Here is a 17,758-nt window from a genome sequence, read left to right as displayed (position 1 = left end):
AGCTAAGTTAAAAATGAAGAAATGGTTATAATATGGTATGATATAAATGGATCGAAGTGATATTATATTTATTTGATAAATAAATTGCTAGTCAATTTATAACGATTAGTTGGAAAATTATGGTTAGCCTATATATAAGGATTAGTTGTTATATGCTATATTTGTTGATAAGTGTTGATTAGTTGACAAGTGAAGAATATGATAATCAGTGTTTATTCTGGGACATGACTTGTATGACTTCTAATTGGATTATGAGAGTTAATAAATGATAGTGGTGAAATATTCTATCTTTGTGTGTACTCTCCAAGTGTGTGGGAGTCTGTAATGATTTATTTAGTTTTTGCACTAATAGGTGTATAGGAGCCAATTTTGTAGCTATGTTACTTCAGTTTATTTACCTATATATGCATAACGATGTTAGAGTGGATTTAGGTTTGTTTCCTTACCTTGACTTAGTTATGTTATTTTACATTCTACTATACTTATATCATGATTTAGCTTAGTCGACCGATGATGTCTACTGATTACCCGTTGTTTAAACATTAGATGTGGTGAACTCTATCTCACTACCAGTCCATGAGAGCTGCTCATTGAGATTCTCCATCTTTGATGTGGTGAACTCTAATAGCATATCTTGTTGGTAAACAATTAGGTTCAATTTTTCATGCCTACTCATTAAAGTAAAAGAGTATAATTTACTTATACATTAGATAAAAGAGAGGTTTCAAGCTTGAAGAAGAAGAACCTTTTCCAAGAATTTATAAGAGCTCCTATGATCACTCATCAAGTAATAAACATTAGCTAGATTTGTCCAAATGTGAGACACTTTCGAGTCTTCTTTCAAAGCTGCTAGTAAACACTCTTTGGCAACAATAACTGCATTAATTTGATCTGCAGAGGTTCCATCAAGAGAATTTACTTTGAACCTTATACAAGTTCACTAATAAATAAAACTAGCTAAGAAACCATATATTCTTATTTCAAGGATCACCTTCAAGAATAGAAAATTTCAAAATGACCATTTATGTAGTAAAGTACTATTGTTCACTAAAATATCAAATATATCAAAAAGACGAACACATTGCTTTGGTAATTGTCACTAACCAATCAGGAGTTATGAATTTAATAGAATCATTGAGGTTATATAGCCTATCTAAGATTTGAGTATATTTGCAATCTTGACAAATTAAAATATGAGGTAAATTTTGGAGAGTTGGAAAAAAAAGTGAAAAGGGGATAAAAAGGGGGATAAGAGTTTTCAGTGTTTCTGGAAGTCATTATTAGAGATATCAAATTTAATCAAAATGGCCCTATTTTTTAATTAATCAATACAGCTTGAGAACGTCCTAGTAGAAATGCTAAAACAAAAGCAGTTCTAGTTATGATAGCACCCTAATTGATAGAATAGCCTTCAAGTAGAAATACTATGTGGAGAAAAGCTATATCTTTATACGAGGTATATTTTATACAGGAGGTTCACTAGGAGCTGGTGAAGGAGACATATGTGCAGTGGTGTTTCGGTTATCCAAGCTTGAAACCACTGGTGTAGTTGGAGATGGAGGTGGAGGAAATGAATTCTATTAGTCCCATAACTTGAAACAATTAGTTTTCCAAAAACCAATTCTTTTATTTTCTCAATCATAAGTTACAAGAGTGTTGTGAACAACGATTCTTGTTGCAAATAGAAGGTTACATGTTTCAACGAGGGAAGAGTCAGGAAGATGGAACTTGTCAAGTAGTAAGAAGTGCCTCCAAGAAGACTAGTTGGATTCTTTCCATTAGGGAAAATTCCCAGGCAATAAGTACCACGTACTTTGATTTGATTTAAAACATACAAGGTAGAATGGAAATGGGGGAAGATAATCAATACAAAATAGTAAAAAGACAAAGAAGCCAGTAGATTTGACTCCAAAATGGTGTCGGGCAAGATAGTTAATAAAGTACTAAAGCAGAATAAGATCTTACCAGGAACAAGTATTTTTCATAAGAGAGAGTAGGTTTATTTCCATCGCCAAATACCATATTAACAGGTGGAAAGTTCATTGCGAGTTGTGACACGTCGCTGGAATATATATAATATTAATAATATGGGTAAAACCAGCAGTAAGAAGAAAAGAAATTCAAATAAGATTAGTTTATTTCCATCCCTGAATACCATATCAACAGGCAGAAAGTTCTTTGCTAGTAGTGACATGTCGCTGGAACATATATGATATTAATAAAATGGGTAACACCAATAATGGAAAGAAAACAAATTTAAAGAAGAAAATTATAGGACGCCAAATTAATTTCAAAATTCTTTATATATTACCTTCCATCCCCTGAAAAGCAAATATCATTAAAACTAGGATCAGACCCTTTAATCTGTTTCATAGAATGAAGCTCTTTCATTACTTGAATAGAAGAGTGAAGAGATTCATCCAGAAAGGAATAAACTTAGTTGCATTTATGTATTTAACCCCCTAAAGATCCACTTTTTTTTCCACTAAACATAATGCAGCAAAAGCAATGAAAGGCAATATCAAAGATTTCTAGAAACTTGCAAAGAACTCTGTATAAATTGAAAGTATTACCAGCTAACATCAATAACAACATACCCATTATGTTCGTATGAGTGGGGTGTGGGAAGAGTGGGCTGTACGTAGCTCTTAATCCTATTCTTCTTACCAATAGCATTTTTCTGCCACTACTCTTTTTCAGGTAGATTAGGATCAAACAAATGACAGAAATATTAGCAAATATGTAGATAACAATATCTTACAATACTGTTGAAAGCTATAAATACTGGTTCTGGAAGGTAAGCATAGGTTGTACCACTATCAAGAATAGCCCCATGTTTTCCACCAAAAACCCAAGGATTCATTTTCAGTGGCTTCCCAGGTACAAGTATCTCCTTCAGCTCAATATTATAGTATGGGTTGTTGCCGTCCGAGACTAGAGTTAATGCGTAAGATTTATCAAGTGTATTTTTTAGGAGGAGACCTAAATTCCTATGTATATAAAAAGATTATATCCAATACATACCTGTGACCAAAATCTTATTTAGTAAAGACTATGTGAGCAGGGGGCTTATTCTACCAAGAACCATTACCCCACCATCAAAACCTACATAGCACAAAGTGAAAGAATCACTGATTACATGTTTTTCAACAAGTTGATCAACTATAATAACATCCCTTCGGCCCAATCCCATTATACCATCTGCACGTTGGTTGTAAGGATCACCAGTTTCTGCAATTTCACATCCAAAAATAGCTCGTTGTGGTCCAAGATCACTAAGATTTCCAAAAGATAAGACGTCCTCTCCAAGCAACCCAAAACTTGAACTCATCTCAGTATATCATCTTTCATAAATACACTGCTGCCTTTTAAGGTCATAGGGACAAACCTTATCACATTTCACAGATTGATAAATGCTTGACATTTCCAACTGAAACTTAGGATCCTAACTCAGAAAAAAACATATTCCCACTGATCAAAAGAAGGAAATAAAAACGTCATACAGTTCTAAGTGCAGAATTAAACATTTCTAATAAAACTTAATAGGGTGCCCTTTAGTAAAATCAATAGTCATATAAAGTTGCTTCAAGTGTTCATATTTGTCTCCAACTAGGATTCTTTATAACTATAACTCAAAATGAGCATAAGACATATTTAAATGTCATGAAACTATATAAAGAGATTCTGCTGCTCACCAGCTAAGAGAAGCTTATAAATTGATTAAAAAAATTATTTTGCATTTTTTATGAGTAGAAATTGATTACATTTCTATCCTACTTAGATCAATTTGTTCTGGTTTACCTGTCCATGTCCTCTTTTCTTATAATAAAATACGTTTAGAATTGCTTCCTCAAGAGAGACATGTCATCCCACTGCTGGGAATGTGGAGCCCTAAGGTTCCTATACTGACAGCTACTTTTGCTGGGAAGTCACTGGGCAGGTACTATCCTAGCTGGAGATAAGTTGAGAAAAGAAACATACTTAATTGTTGGTTACTTTGCTTGCAAAAGGAATCCTGGAGGGGCTAAAGATTATTCTAATGTTGCATGAGAATGGACATCAAATATTTTTATTTCTTGAGAAGCGAATGGAAATCTATTCTATCTATTATCTTTTCCTATTCTTCCTGCAACATGCTTGTCCTATCAGTTTGGAAAGTAAGAGGAAGAGATTATGGAACTAACATACTTTACCTAATTACAAGGAGAGAAACAGAACATCCTATGGAGGATTACAATTTGATTATCACCAAATTAAGACATCAATTTTTTTCTCTACACATTTCCTATGGTAGACACTATCCAATAAACATTAATTAGCATTTTAGGAAAAGCTATATAAAGAGGGAGCATAGAACTTCAAAGTGAGTGAAGATAACCAACAGAAGGACTTTGTCAAGGAGGGATTGTACTTGGTATGTTTTAGTAGAATCATTTATCGGATATATCATAAAAATCTTTTTATAATTCTAGTACAAGAAAAAACTAGAAACATATGAGAAGGATCAGAAGTGCCTACAACATAAACACTTCTTATTATGGTTTGTAATACCTCGAGGTTTTCCCATTTATTATGGTGCAGGAACTAGGTTACTTCCTAAAAATGGTCTCCCTACCTACAACATAAAAACTTCACTCTTAATAGAATGACCATGACTGCAATCAGAATACAATATGCTTTTTAAGCACCCAAGGTATGGACAAGTGGTCATCGAAGTTGGAGAACTATGAGGTCTCAGGTTTAAAACCCTGAACCATGTGATTTTTCCAATCTTTCTAAGCCTCAGCTCCCACAGTTGTCAGGTACTTGTCCTGATAGGAGAAAAAAGGTGTCGGGGAATAGTCGAGGTACATAGAATCTAACCCAAACACCACCGTCATAAGAAAAAGATTTTTTAGAAATCTAAGATATGTATACTTTGTTTTTGAGTGGTAAGTTTCTGACATTATCATCTTCAAACCCCATCTGTCTAAAGCTATTGTATCATTTTTGCAAGTGATGCAATCACAGTGAGCAGCTAAGTGCCACATTACTAGGTTGGAAATGCTTAGGTACATTTTCTATAATCTCAACATTGTATGAGTCAATTAACCTTTTCTCTCTCTTTTATAGACATACTGGGTAGGATTTTTCTTCAGCTTGAAGAAATATTGGTAAACCTAATTTCATTTGGAACATTCAAGCCTTCATAACTCAAATTTCATTCTTCAAATTATTTAAATAAGACGCGATACTGAAGAATCCATTATTTTTAATGGAAGGGAGAAGTTCTAGTGGCCACTTTTAATCTTCAGTAGAAATGATCAAATATGTAGGACTTAAAAGGAAAAGAGAAATCTAGTGACATATATATGCTTGTTCACCGTATTATGATTATTTGTGCAAACCATAGGGTTTTTACTAATTGAGGTCCCCTACGACAACTTCTATGAAGTATGATGCCAAAAGCATTCCAAATAGACAGCTGGCTAACATCAGATTTCATAACCTTCTAAAGTTTAGCAAAATTTCTGCCTCACCAAGATTGAACCAACCAATAAGAGACCTATACCTCCTACCATACAATTCCTTTAAAAAGGCAATACAAATACTAGAATAATAGCTTTTGTAGTAAGCAAACTCTACCCAAGGTAGATACTCAACCCAATAACCACCATAATCAATCATAATGACCGAAGCATATAATCCAATGTCTGAATAGTCCTTTCTAATTTCCAATCTATCTGAGGATGAAAAACAGTACTCAGACTCACCGTAGCGCCTAATCCCATCTTGAAGAAAAACCAAAAATGAGATAAAAATTGCATACCACTATTAGAGATAATCAAAATAGGTACCCCATGCAGCTTCACAATCTCCTACAGATAAAACTGAGCATAGTCCTCAGCCAAAAAGTTAGTCCTCACTCGCAAGAAGTGAGCAGACTTTGTCATGCTATCCATGATGACCCAAATCGAATCAAGCTAGTTCTGAGACTGAGTAAGACCGGTAACAAAATCTATATTGATTACTTCTTATTTCCAAATAGGCAAATCAATTTCTTGATACAACCCATCAGGTCTCGTGTGCTCAACTTTAACTCATTGACACACCATGCATTTGGCCATAAAATCAGCCACATCCCTTTTCATACCATTCCACTAATATATATCCTTGAGATCATGATCATGATCATCTTCATCAAGCCAGGATGTACAGTGCAGCAATTCATGCATCATAGCCAAGGTCCTTTGCTGCAAACCATCGATATTTAGAACGGACAACCTCCCTTAGTACCATAAAGTGTTTTCACCACAAATCTCGAACACCATTACCTTTTTCATCTTCACGTTGTTCTTGATTTTCATCTAGATTGGATCTAGCAGTTGCTTCTCCTTAATCTCTAGACCATGAGACGACCGAACAAATTTCTGTACCATCACATCACCATCCTCGAGTCCAAGAGATGAGCTCCAAGATTAGCGAAGTGGTGAATATCTTTTAGTAATTATCAATTTCCTTCTCCATAAGAGCCAAAATCTCCATGGACAACCTTCTAAGAGCATTAGCAACCATGTTAACTATACTTAGGTGATAGTGAAAAATCATATCATAGTTCTTGAGAAGCTCTAACCATGTCCTCTGCTTAAGATTCAGCTCCTTCTGAGTGAACACGTACTATAGACTTTTACGATTCAAATATATGTGCACTCCATACGAATAATGTTGTTATATTTTCAAAGAAGAAACCACCACCAACAAATCCAAATTATACGTAGGATAATTTCTGTCATGCACCTTCAACTTCCTAGAAAATAGGCAATCACCATTCCATGATGCATTAAGACACAACCAAGTTCCACCCTAGATGTATCATAATAAACCACAAACCCCTCACTACCCTCAGGTAATGTCAAAACCAAAACCAAGTTAGCTAATCGTTTAATTCCTAAAAATTTCCCTCACAAGAATCCGACCAAGAAAACCTCACCTTTTTCTGAGTTAACTTAGTCAAAGAAGCAACTATCATCAAAAAGCCTTCCACAAACCACTGATAATACCCAGCCAAACTAAGAAGCTCTAAATGTCAGTTGGATTTGTGGATCTAGGTAACCTCTTAACCACCGCTACCATTTGAGGGTCCACCATGATCCATTCACTAGAAATAATATGACAAACAAAACTCACAGCATTCAACCTAAACTCAGACTTAGAGAACTTGGCATAAAACATATATTACTTTAAGGTCTATAATACCACATTGAGATTATTAGCATGATCCACCTCTCTAGGAATAAACCAGAATGTCATCAATAAATATAATGACAAAGAGAACCAAGAACTACCTAAAAATACTATTCATCAACTCCATAAATACTACCAGGGCATTAGTCAAACCAAGTAACATCAATAAGAATTCAAGGTGCCCATACCGAGTATGAAAAGTCATCTTAGGGATATCGTTCTCCCTAATCTTAGTTGATGATTCCCAGACCAAAGATCTATCTTAGAGAAGAACTTGGTACTTTGAAACTGATCAAACAAGTCATCTATACTTAGGAGAGGATACTTGTTCTTGACTGTCACCTTATTCAATTGCCGATAGTTAGTACAATCTAAAGGGAGCCATTATTCTTGCGCATGAACAACACCAGTGCACCCTATGGGGATACATTAGGATGAATAAAACCCTTATCCAGGTGATCCTCAAGTTGCTCCTTAAGTTCCCTCAACTCAGTCGAAGACATTCTATATGGAGGAATAGATATTGGATGAGTTTTCGTAACTAAATCAATACCAAACTCTATTTCCCTATCCATAGGAACACCAGGAAGATCATCCAAAAAGACATTAAGAAACTCATTTACTATCGGAACTGAATGTAGAGAAGGATTTTCCAATTTAGAATCTTTAACCCAGACAAAGTAATAAAGACAACTTTTAGAGATTAACCTTCAAGCTTTAAAATAAGAAATAAGTATCCTTTAGGAGTTAGGAAACCACTTTCTCACTCTGTAACTGGTTCACCAGGGTACTAAAGATCGCCTTATAGGTCTGATAAGCAAAGGACATGTAGAAATATTATAACCAATCAATCACAAGAATAAATTCAAAATCTACCATGTCCAAATCAAACAGATCTACCAAGTCCTTTTTGCTACCAACAGATATCACACATCCCATATAGTCTCTTTTAGCAATAATTGAGTTATCTACCATTGTAGAAATAAAAAGATAATCTAAAACAACCTCAGGATGAAAATCAATACGTACAACCATGAATGGGGTCATATAAGAAAGAGTAGGCCCCAAGTCAAGAAGACAATACAAGTCACGAGAAAAGTATTATAATATACTAGAAACGACATTAGGTGATACCTTAGATTCCAGCCAAGATGCAAAAACATGCAACCTATTTTGGCTTATGTCGGTATCAGAAGTAGTAGAAGATACCCAAAACACAACACCAGGTAGAGAAGCAGGAGATGAAGCAATTGGAGCTTTGACCGCTCCCGATGCTCCCTTTTTGATAGGATAATTTCTGAGCATATAGCCTGGCTAGCCACTTTTAAATCATTTGTCCCTGTATTTATCACAAAAGCCCTAATGAAGACGACCACTATACCAACAAGGAGGGCATAGTAAATTTGACTGACCCCCACTCACCTTAGATAGGGCACCTTGTGCTAGAACATTATCACCACCTTACAGATACCTTTCACCTGACTGCCTTGAGTAAGGAGCACTAGCAGTAGAGAAAGAACCAGAACTCCCTCACTTCATCTTTGGCTATTTAACTCCATCGCAACCACCCTGATGCTGAGTACCATTCTTCTTAGAGAACTTACTACCCTTACCAATATTTTCCCTTAGCTCTGCATATTTTCTATTTTCTTTCTCCACCTGGTTCATGTGGACAATAAACCTCAAAATATCTATATCCTTGATCAGTAGAGAAATCTTGCTTTCAAGGATCAGGTCCTGATATATCCTAGAAGTGAACTTTCTCATCCTCATCCTCATGCCAGCGACCAAATCATGAGCATACCTTGACATGTAATGAAATTTCAAGGTGTGTTCTTTGTATGAAATTTAAAGGCGTGTTCTTTGTTAGATATTTTACCTTGCTTGAGATTCACAAACTCTTCTATTTTTGCTTCCCTCGGCTATTGAGTAAAGAAATAATCTAGAAAAGAATTAGAAAAAGCATCCCATAAGGACAACTCCTCTATATCACCTCTATCTGTATCCCACTCTTCGTGCCATTAGTACGTAATATCCTTGATCTAATAAGATGCAAAATTCACACCTTGCACATTTGTGTCCTATATCACCCTGAATATCTTCACCATTTCATCAAAGAAACAGTAAGGATCCTCCTGCACCTTCACAAAAGAAAAATAGGAGGATTCAGCTTCATAAATAGGCCAATAATTTTTGCCTCAACAAAAAACCCACCAGATGTATCCTGCTCAGCCTGAGCAATAACAAACTAAGCAATACGATGAATAAACTGGTGAAATTCTACATTATTCACCTCACTTTGAGGAGGACTAGCAGTCAGAAAAAATTAAGGATAGGACCTTGAGATCAACTACGAACTCTAAGTGTAGGACGTACCTCATAAACATCATCTCCAGATGGGACAAAAGAATTTCGTTATGTTCCAGATCGTTGATGCCTGATCTAAAAAATGAACAACCAAGGATTAGGGATGAATTCTAGGACTTAAACTCCAAGCTTGAAAACAAAATACCAAGAAACTACAACATTTCTAAATGCCCAGTAACCTCTGTCTTATGAGTACGGCATGCTACAAACCCCTAAAATAGACTCTACCAAACACAACTTTGTGGACTCCCAATTGACTATGAACCTAAAACTCCAATACCAATTGACATGACCCGACTCAGGTCTTTATCGTAATGGACCTCCACATTAAAACCAATTTCCAACAAAATATTATTCTGTTATTATTAACCAAGTCTATTATAAATGGTATCATCATACTAACTATAACTTGCAGGGATTGTCCTTAACGAAATCTTTTAGTTGTCAAGGGATCCCCATGTACCCATAGACCCTTTTATCCAATTAACTTAAGGGATTACCATGTACCCTACAAGTATTCATTACCATATTAACTTGGGGGATTCCTTTGTACCCCACAAGTATGTTTATTAAGCAAAGTAAGAGTCATTTCAAAATTATTTAAACCAATCATATCATATAGGGTTCCATTACCAAGTTTAAACCATGCATAAGTTCCATTGAAAACCCAATAATATAGTGAAAACATTTTATAGGCATTTTATCCAACTCATTAGGGGTATAGTATTTCCGAACCAAAGACAATTAGCAAACAACCATTACAATGCAACCAATACACCAAAACCACTATTAATGCATATAAAACATAATTAAAACATGGCAAAGCCATAATCAAGCATTTATATAAAAATCCTTAAATCTTGAAAACACAAAATCATACAACATTTAAATCATGAAAACATTGTATAAAATTCATGCCTTTAGTGTGAACTAATAATAAGGGAAGAGAACATGCCTTAAACCAAGAAAATGATGGAACGAAATCACCCAAACAAGCCCTAATTTAGTTCTTAAGATGAAACCCTAGCTTTCTTTGCCCAAGAACTCTAGAGATAATTTAAGAATTTTTTCTAAGTGTTAAAGAATAGAATAGTAAGGCAAATAAACTCCCAAGTTCAATATAAGTTGTGGGACCAAATAAGGATAAGTGTGGAAATGTCTAGATTGCCCTTACTTAAACTACACTTAATTTCTGACAAAGGGTATGACTTCTTCTTACAAGTCTTACCCATCCTATATGAGTGGTACCCACCTCTCATAACCTAGGCTCCCTCATTGCACCTAATATTGTCCAAGGTATGACACACCCAAACCTAAGTCATATCCAAGTTATGACTAGTACCCATAAACCGTATCCCTGGAAGAATAGAATTTTAGAAGGTTTGAAGATTAACCTCCATATGAGTTTATTATACGACTCGTACCTAGATTATGGATCATGGTTACATAATCGTACTCAAATACAATTTAAGTTATACGGTCTATGGTTAAGTGAAGTAACCAACCTACCCATATCTATAGATATGACTCATACCACCCAAGTCGTACCCATTCAAGTAACTATGTCCATCCCACTAACTAATACTAGTCAACATACGACTGGACCATTCAACCCATATCCAAGTGTATGAATCATTCCCTTAAGTAGTATTTATCCCAAAAACTAGAAATAAAAGAAATTTGCTAAGGTCTAAAAACTAGGGTATTTCACTTGTGGAATGTTATGGAGTTATCTTTACTTTTCCTCAAGAGGCTATAGGTCATTTAGGAAATGTCTCCTTCTTTTTATACTCTAGATAGTGTAGTAAAGTTGTCCTTTTAGAAACTTATATTGATTAGTTTGTTAATCTGAATTCCTCCAACTATTACTTATCTTTGAGTTAATGTAAGAAGTAAATTTAAACTCCTCCCGATATAATGCTCTCAGATTAACTATCGGAGACTTCAAAAATTGTACAAAGGGCTTGAGAGGATCCCATTGATAAGTTTTAAGTCCTTTAAGTCAATGTATTATATCCTTATCCATATTAGTTGTACCATTAAGACAATATAAGATATTTATTCATATTTCTCCTTTTCCATTCATTATAGATAACACTCATGAGAGGAGAGAGTACATTCTTAGATTATTGAATAAGGTTTGTATTCAAGGTATAGTGTAATATAGGGTTTTATTATCCATAAATAGTAGAGCAACCTCAAAGTTGGAAATATGGATTGAGAAGTGTAATGACAAGAAAAGAAGGAGATTGCAATTTGTTGAAGGTATATTGTTGTGTCTATCTCTGCAATTAAGAATGGATTAAGGTGATATGTCTTTGTGTCTTAACTAAGGAGTAATGAGTGTGGTCAAGATTTCATAGTGGAAGGTAGAGAAAGAGTTATTAGTTAAGGTGACTTGTTATATGCTTAAAGTAGGAACAAAGTTCTTGCTGGAATTTCATTGATCCTTAAAATAAAAGTATTAGGTTGTTAAGTATTATTGTCTTTCTTTTGTGATTGTGAAAAGGAGAGAAATACATTTAATTTAGACATATGGATGGTTAAATAGAAGTGATGTATGGAAGGGGGATATGCTAATGGAATGTAACTCGATAGATCATAAGATTAGGTTCAATTATTATTATCAGGAGGTTCTAGTGTACTTGTATTTCTTGATGTTTTATTTTATAGCTGCCATTCAAGAGTAGAATATGATGTTATGTCGTTAATAATGTACATTAAAATACACTATGTTTGAATAGTGGATGATCTTCAAGGTGGAAAGAGTGATTGCGTAGTATAAGGATGCTAGTTGTATACAAGGAGGTAGTAGGCTTGCAACAATGTATGTAGAATATATGTTCATTCATATACAGTTAATTATGATGTTTTAGGTGTGATGTATAGGTGTACACAAGGTGATTTAGGGATGAATTATTTTCGAAGATTATTAAGGGTCTTGTGTGCTTAGATCGTACCCTTGAGTTGCTAAGTGTGAATAAAGCTAGTTATATAGTATATGGTGTTCGTAATAGATAATTCAGGAGTTATAGGTTTTTGGTGTTTAGTCTTTTGGCATAATAATAACTCTCAGAGTATAGGGAAAATTTTATGTTTAGAGGTTTGATATGTTCAAACTACGAGGAGAAGGGCGGATTATGTATTTAGTGAGGCAGGTATGTTTACTAAGAAGGGTGTAAGTATATAATGATGAATGTGGAAGATAGAGTGAGTTAATGGTGGTATATAATAAAGGAGTTCTATCATAACCCAATATAAGTCCTTATTGTGATGGGTATCTCAAGCCCACCATGGATCGGAGACCACCCCCTTAGCCTAACCCTAAGAGAACAATAATAATAATAAAGAAGAAGACAATAAAGATAATAATAAAAGATAAATATATCCAATGAAATATATAAAAGTTCAAACCCAACAATCCATCCCACACTTGTCCAAAAAATCCTCTATAACCAGTATATGGAAGGAAATGCCCTGACCATGATAAAGAAAAATCATAATTCACAAAATCTGTAAGGAAACGTAATTAAATGGTAAAATTTTCCAGATTATGGAGACTCTCCGCTTCACAAAGACTCAACCTAATGCCACACATAAGTAATAAAGGAAGCCTAGCACCCTTCAACACGAAATGAAGTAGCGTACAGGGACTGTCAGTGGGATAAGCACTGGCATATAACTAAGGGGAAGTGATAAAAAAATCCATATCCAAAATCAGCCAAAACCACATACACACATTAATATATTCATATATATAAGATGCCAAGATAGGGAAATGCCAAGAAAATGAGAGTTTAAAACCATTAACCTAGAATATGTAGCTCTATCCGTACAAAGGGAACCCATGAGCTATATGTGTTCAACTCCTTTTGCTGAAAGGGCCTCAGTGTGTCATAGCTGGACGAACTGAGGAAATCCAAAAGGGGGCTAAAAACACCAATGCTCTGGCCATCCCAAAATAAAATGTCTGAACCAAGCACACGGTCAAATAGACCCCCACATCGGCAAACATGGATTCCAGTATTGGACCCCCTCGAGACCTCCACCTACATAGTGATCTATGAAACCCCCTTTAAGACCATATTAAAATAACTTTGCACATAATGCCAACCATATACCAAGGTGTCTCATATTAAGGAAAATTAAAGCCTGATCACTGTATTTAAACCATTCAAAAAGAATTCAAGTAATTTCTATTAAAATCCCCTAACCTAACAATGAAACCATATGAATATTAAACCAATTTATGCCATAATGAAGAAAAACAAAAGTTAGGGATGAGAGACATGACTAAAATACTAAGATTGAAAGAAATCCTAAGATTAGAGCCTAATTGTTGAATCCTTTTAGAAACCCTAGCTTTCTCTTGCTTTGGGGAGTTTAAGAGGAGAGGAGTGAATTTGATTTTGTTAACTTATGGAAAAGAGGCTATTTGAGGTGTTTTAAGTCATTGGATAGTAGTTGGATGGGAGAAAAAGACAAAAATAACCCCATCTAAGATGTGAAGGAAAATTAGACCCAATCGCTACGACTCAGGTAACGACTCATGACATCTCACCATGAGTAATTACCTAGACTCATTATCGTAGACCCCAAATCCCATCCCTTTAATATTATGGTCATGAGTCACTCATTCTAACTCCTGAACTGACCTAACGATTTGTGATGAGGAGTTGTGATCAAAGCAAAAACTTTGGCATCTTCACATTTTAGACAACGAGTCCAACCCTACGTCTCATTACGTCCTGTAACAAGTCATACTCTTGGATCATTATAAAGGGAAAAACATCTGGGCAATTCACTCATGAGACTATGAGTCTCATCCTATGACTCATGACGATTGATTATGACTCATCACATGAGTTATAGTCATGACCGTAGTTGTGAAAGCTAAGAAATTTTAGTGTCCAAAACCTGGGGTATTGCATTACCACCTTAGGATCATTCATCCCCGAATAACAATTTAGAGGCACCCTTAGAATGATAAAAGATAGAATGCAACTAGAATCCAAGGAAAAATTCAAAGTGCTGTTAGAATAAAAGAAACTCATACCTTAAGTATGTTTATCCAACCCAGGGAACAAGAATGAGTACTTGGCCCTCATATCTTTCTTTAGCTTCCCATGTATCTTCTTCTACCTGTGATTCCTCCAAAGCACCTTTACCAAAGCTACATCATTAGTCCTCAATCTACAAACCTTCCTATCCAATAGCTCAACCAAAACTTCCTCATAGGTTAAGGAATCCAAAATACCAACATCCTCTACAGAAATAATCAATGAAGGATCAACCACATATTTTTTCAGCATAGACACATAGAAAATAGGCTGAATAGAACCCAAGCTCATTGGTAAATCCAACTCATAATAAACTTTCCTAATTCTCCTTATAATTTGATACAGACCAACTGTTGGTTGAGTTTCTCCTCCTTCCTAAATTTTATAACTCTTTTCATAGGAGAAACTTTCCAAGAACATCCAATCACTATCATCAAACTTCAACTCCCTTTGCCTTACATCTGCATAAGACTTTTTGCAGTATCAAACAGTTTTAAGTCTTTCCCTAATCACTTCAGCCTTTTCAGTTACTTTGTGAATCAAGTCAAGAAAAAACAACCTAGTCTCACCAACCTCAAGCGATCCAATATGAGACCTATCCTCCTACTATAGAGATCCTCCAAGGGAGCCATTTAGATGCTAGAATGGTAACTATTGCTATACATAAAATCAATAAGAGGGAAAACGATCAGCCTAAATCCCTTTAAGATCAATAACAAAGGCCCTTATAATATCCTCCAAAGTCTAAATGGTAGGGTCCTATTATTCATTCATTTAAGGGTAGAAAGCTGTGCTAAGCTTCAACTGAGTTCCCAAACCTTTATGAAATAAATGCCAAAAGTGAAAAGAAAATGGCATACCTTGGTCTCAAATGATGGACACTGGCTCTCCATGAAACTTAATTGTTTACTGAAAGAACAACTTAGCATAATCCGCTATAGAGTAGTTGGTTCATACTGGCAAAAACTAAGATGACTTAGACATTCTATCCATAATGACCCAAATAAAATAATACTGATTTCAAGATCGTAAAAGACCTATAAAAATCCATATTGATCATCTCCCACTTCTACATGGTTAACTCTATCTCTTGAGATATTTCAACAAGCTTTAAGTATTCAAACTTGACATGATGACAAATCGTATATTTATCCATGAAATTCACCACATCTTTCTTCATATTATTCCACCAGTAGATTTTCTTCAATTTATGGTACATCTTAGATGAACCTGGATTAATTTTATATCTAGACTCATGAGCCTCAATCATAATCCTTTCCTATAGCCCATCAACCTTGGGAACACATAATCTTCCTTGATACCTTAAGATGTCATCTCGCCTAATCTCAAAAGCCATAACCTTTTGCTGACCCAAATCATCCTTAATCTTCATAAGTCTCGGATCTAAATCCTTATTCTCTTTCATACTCAACACTAAGAGATTATTTAATCAATTCTTGAATAATCATTCTCCCACCCTCAGAGTCCAAGAGATGAACTCCTAAATTAGCCAAACTGTGAATATCATTCACCAACCTTTTTTGATCCTTATCAACATGAGATAGAAACCTAAGGGACGACCTTCTAAGTCCATTAACAAAACCATTAACTTTGCCTGGATAATACTGAAGGTTCATATCATAATCCTTAAGTATCTCAAGCCACCTCCTTTGCCTCAAAATTAATTCCTTCTAAGTAAATACATACTGCAAGCTCTTATGATCTTTATAAATATCCATATGCATCCCGTATAGATAATGGTCCCAAATCTTTACTGCAAAAACCATAGCTACCAACTCTAGATCATGAGTCTGGCAATTCTTCTTGTAAACCTTAAGCTACCTAGAAGAATAGTCCTTAACCTTACCATTCTACATTAAAACATAACCCTGTCCCATATAGTATGCATCAAAATACACAATGAACCCATCTGTACCCACGAGAAGGGTCAACACTTATGCATAAGTCAACTTATCCTTCAACTTTCCAAAACTACCTTCATAAGCATCGGACCACAAAAACTTTACCTTTTTCTGAGTTAACTTCATCCATTATTGTGGTCTATCACACACGCAAGTGCACCCGATCTTATCAGTAATATAGTAATTCAAAAAAATTAGATATTGAACCCATGCGAACTAATTAATTGGTAATTTACTTAACTTCAGATATGATAATATTATATTCAAGTGCTTCAGAATATTAAGATGGATTTAACAATCTAAAGAATAATTAATAATAATAAAACAACAATAGTATGTCAATACCAATAAAAGCAATGATGTAAACAATAAGAGGGAGAGTTCTAAGGTTGAGACACTCTTAACAATCATGTAAATATCTATCGTTATTAAGATTGAGTTGGTTATTGGGTTGTCGATTTGTAGGGTTTAATTTGTGATCATGACCTTTCAAGCCACTAATATTCTAATTAAAAGGACATTGCAACATTATTGAGTAGGGATGCGATCATTCTTTTAGTTGCTTTAAGTTATGTTCCTTCATCTGAACTAAACAAGGTTTGTAGGAATATTCCTATCCTCGTTGCTAATTCAAATTCTTTATTCTGTAAAGGAATACGAACTTATGACTTAAACTCTTCGATATATCTTGATGATTCTTCTTCCGAGTTCACAAAAGGGCTAAACATGTATTTTAATGGTGGCTATGAATTAAAATAGTAAAAGTAAGAGAAAAAGAACAACCCTTTCAATAAACCAATGTTCAATCACTCTAAGGATATGAAAATACAATCATGTTCTAGGCCTAAACCCAGAACAAAAGGTTTTATCAATTTATCTTCAAAATCAACAACCAGGAAATATAAGTGAGCATACCAAATTCAATGTTGAAAGATAAAAAATAAAAGAACCCTAGTAAAACTCTCATAAGTTTTTTCCCTTACTATTCTATATGCGAAAGATGTTGACAGTTATGTTTAAGCTCTTCTTTTATAGTGGGTCTCAGCAGGAAGAAAATTACCCTTCACTGTGTCACGGACTGTATCATAGTTACTATGGTCCGTGACATGCCAGTATCACTGATACTTACTGGAATGTCAGTTGCAAAATGAACCAGCCTACGTGCAAAGGAGGCTATCATTGACA

The 17,758-nt window shown here is 34.8% G+C and overlaps 1 pseudogene; it reads right to left on the bottom strand.

The window, feature by feature from the left end:
• Positions 1 to 724: 724 nt before the first annotated feature.
• The window catches only part of LOC124889614, a 33,139-nt pseudogene continuing 16,105 nt past the window's right edge, over positions 725 to 17,758 (bottom strand).

The sequence above is a fragment of the Capsicum annuum genome, chromosome 12, assembly GCF_002878395.1.
Source record: "Capsicum annuum cultivar UCD-10X-F1 chromosome 12, UCD10Xv1.1, whole genome shotgun sequence".
Taxonomy (NCBI): Eukaryota; Viridiplantae; Streptophyta; class Magnoliopsida; order Solanales; family Solanaceae; genus Capsicum; species Capsicum annuum.
The sequence above is the reverse complement of the archived record's forward strand: the minus strand, read 5'-3'. Positions and strand labels throughout refer to the sequence as shown.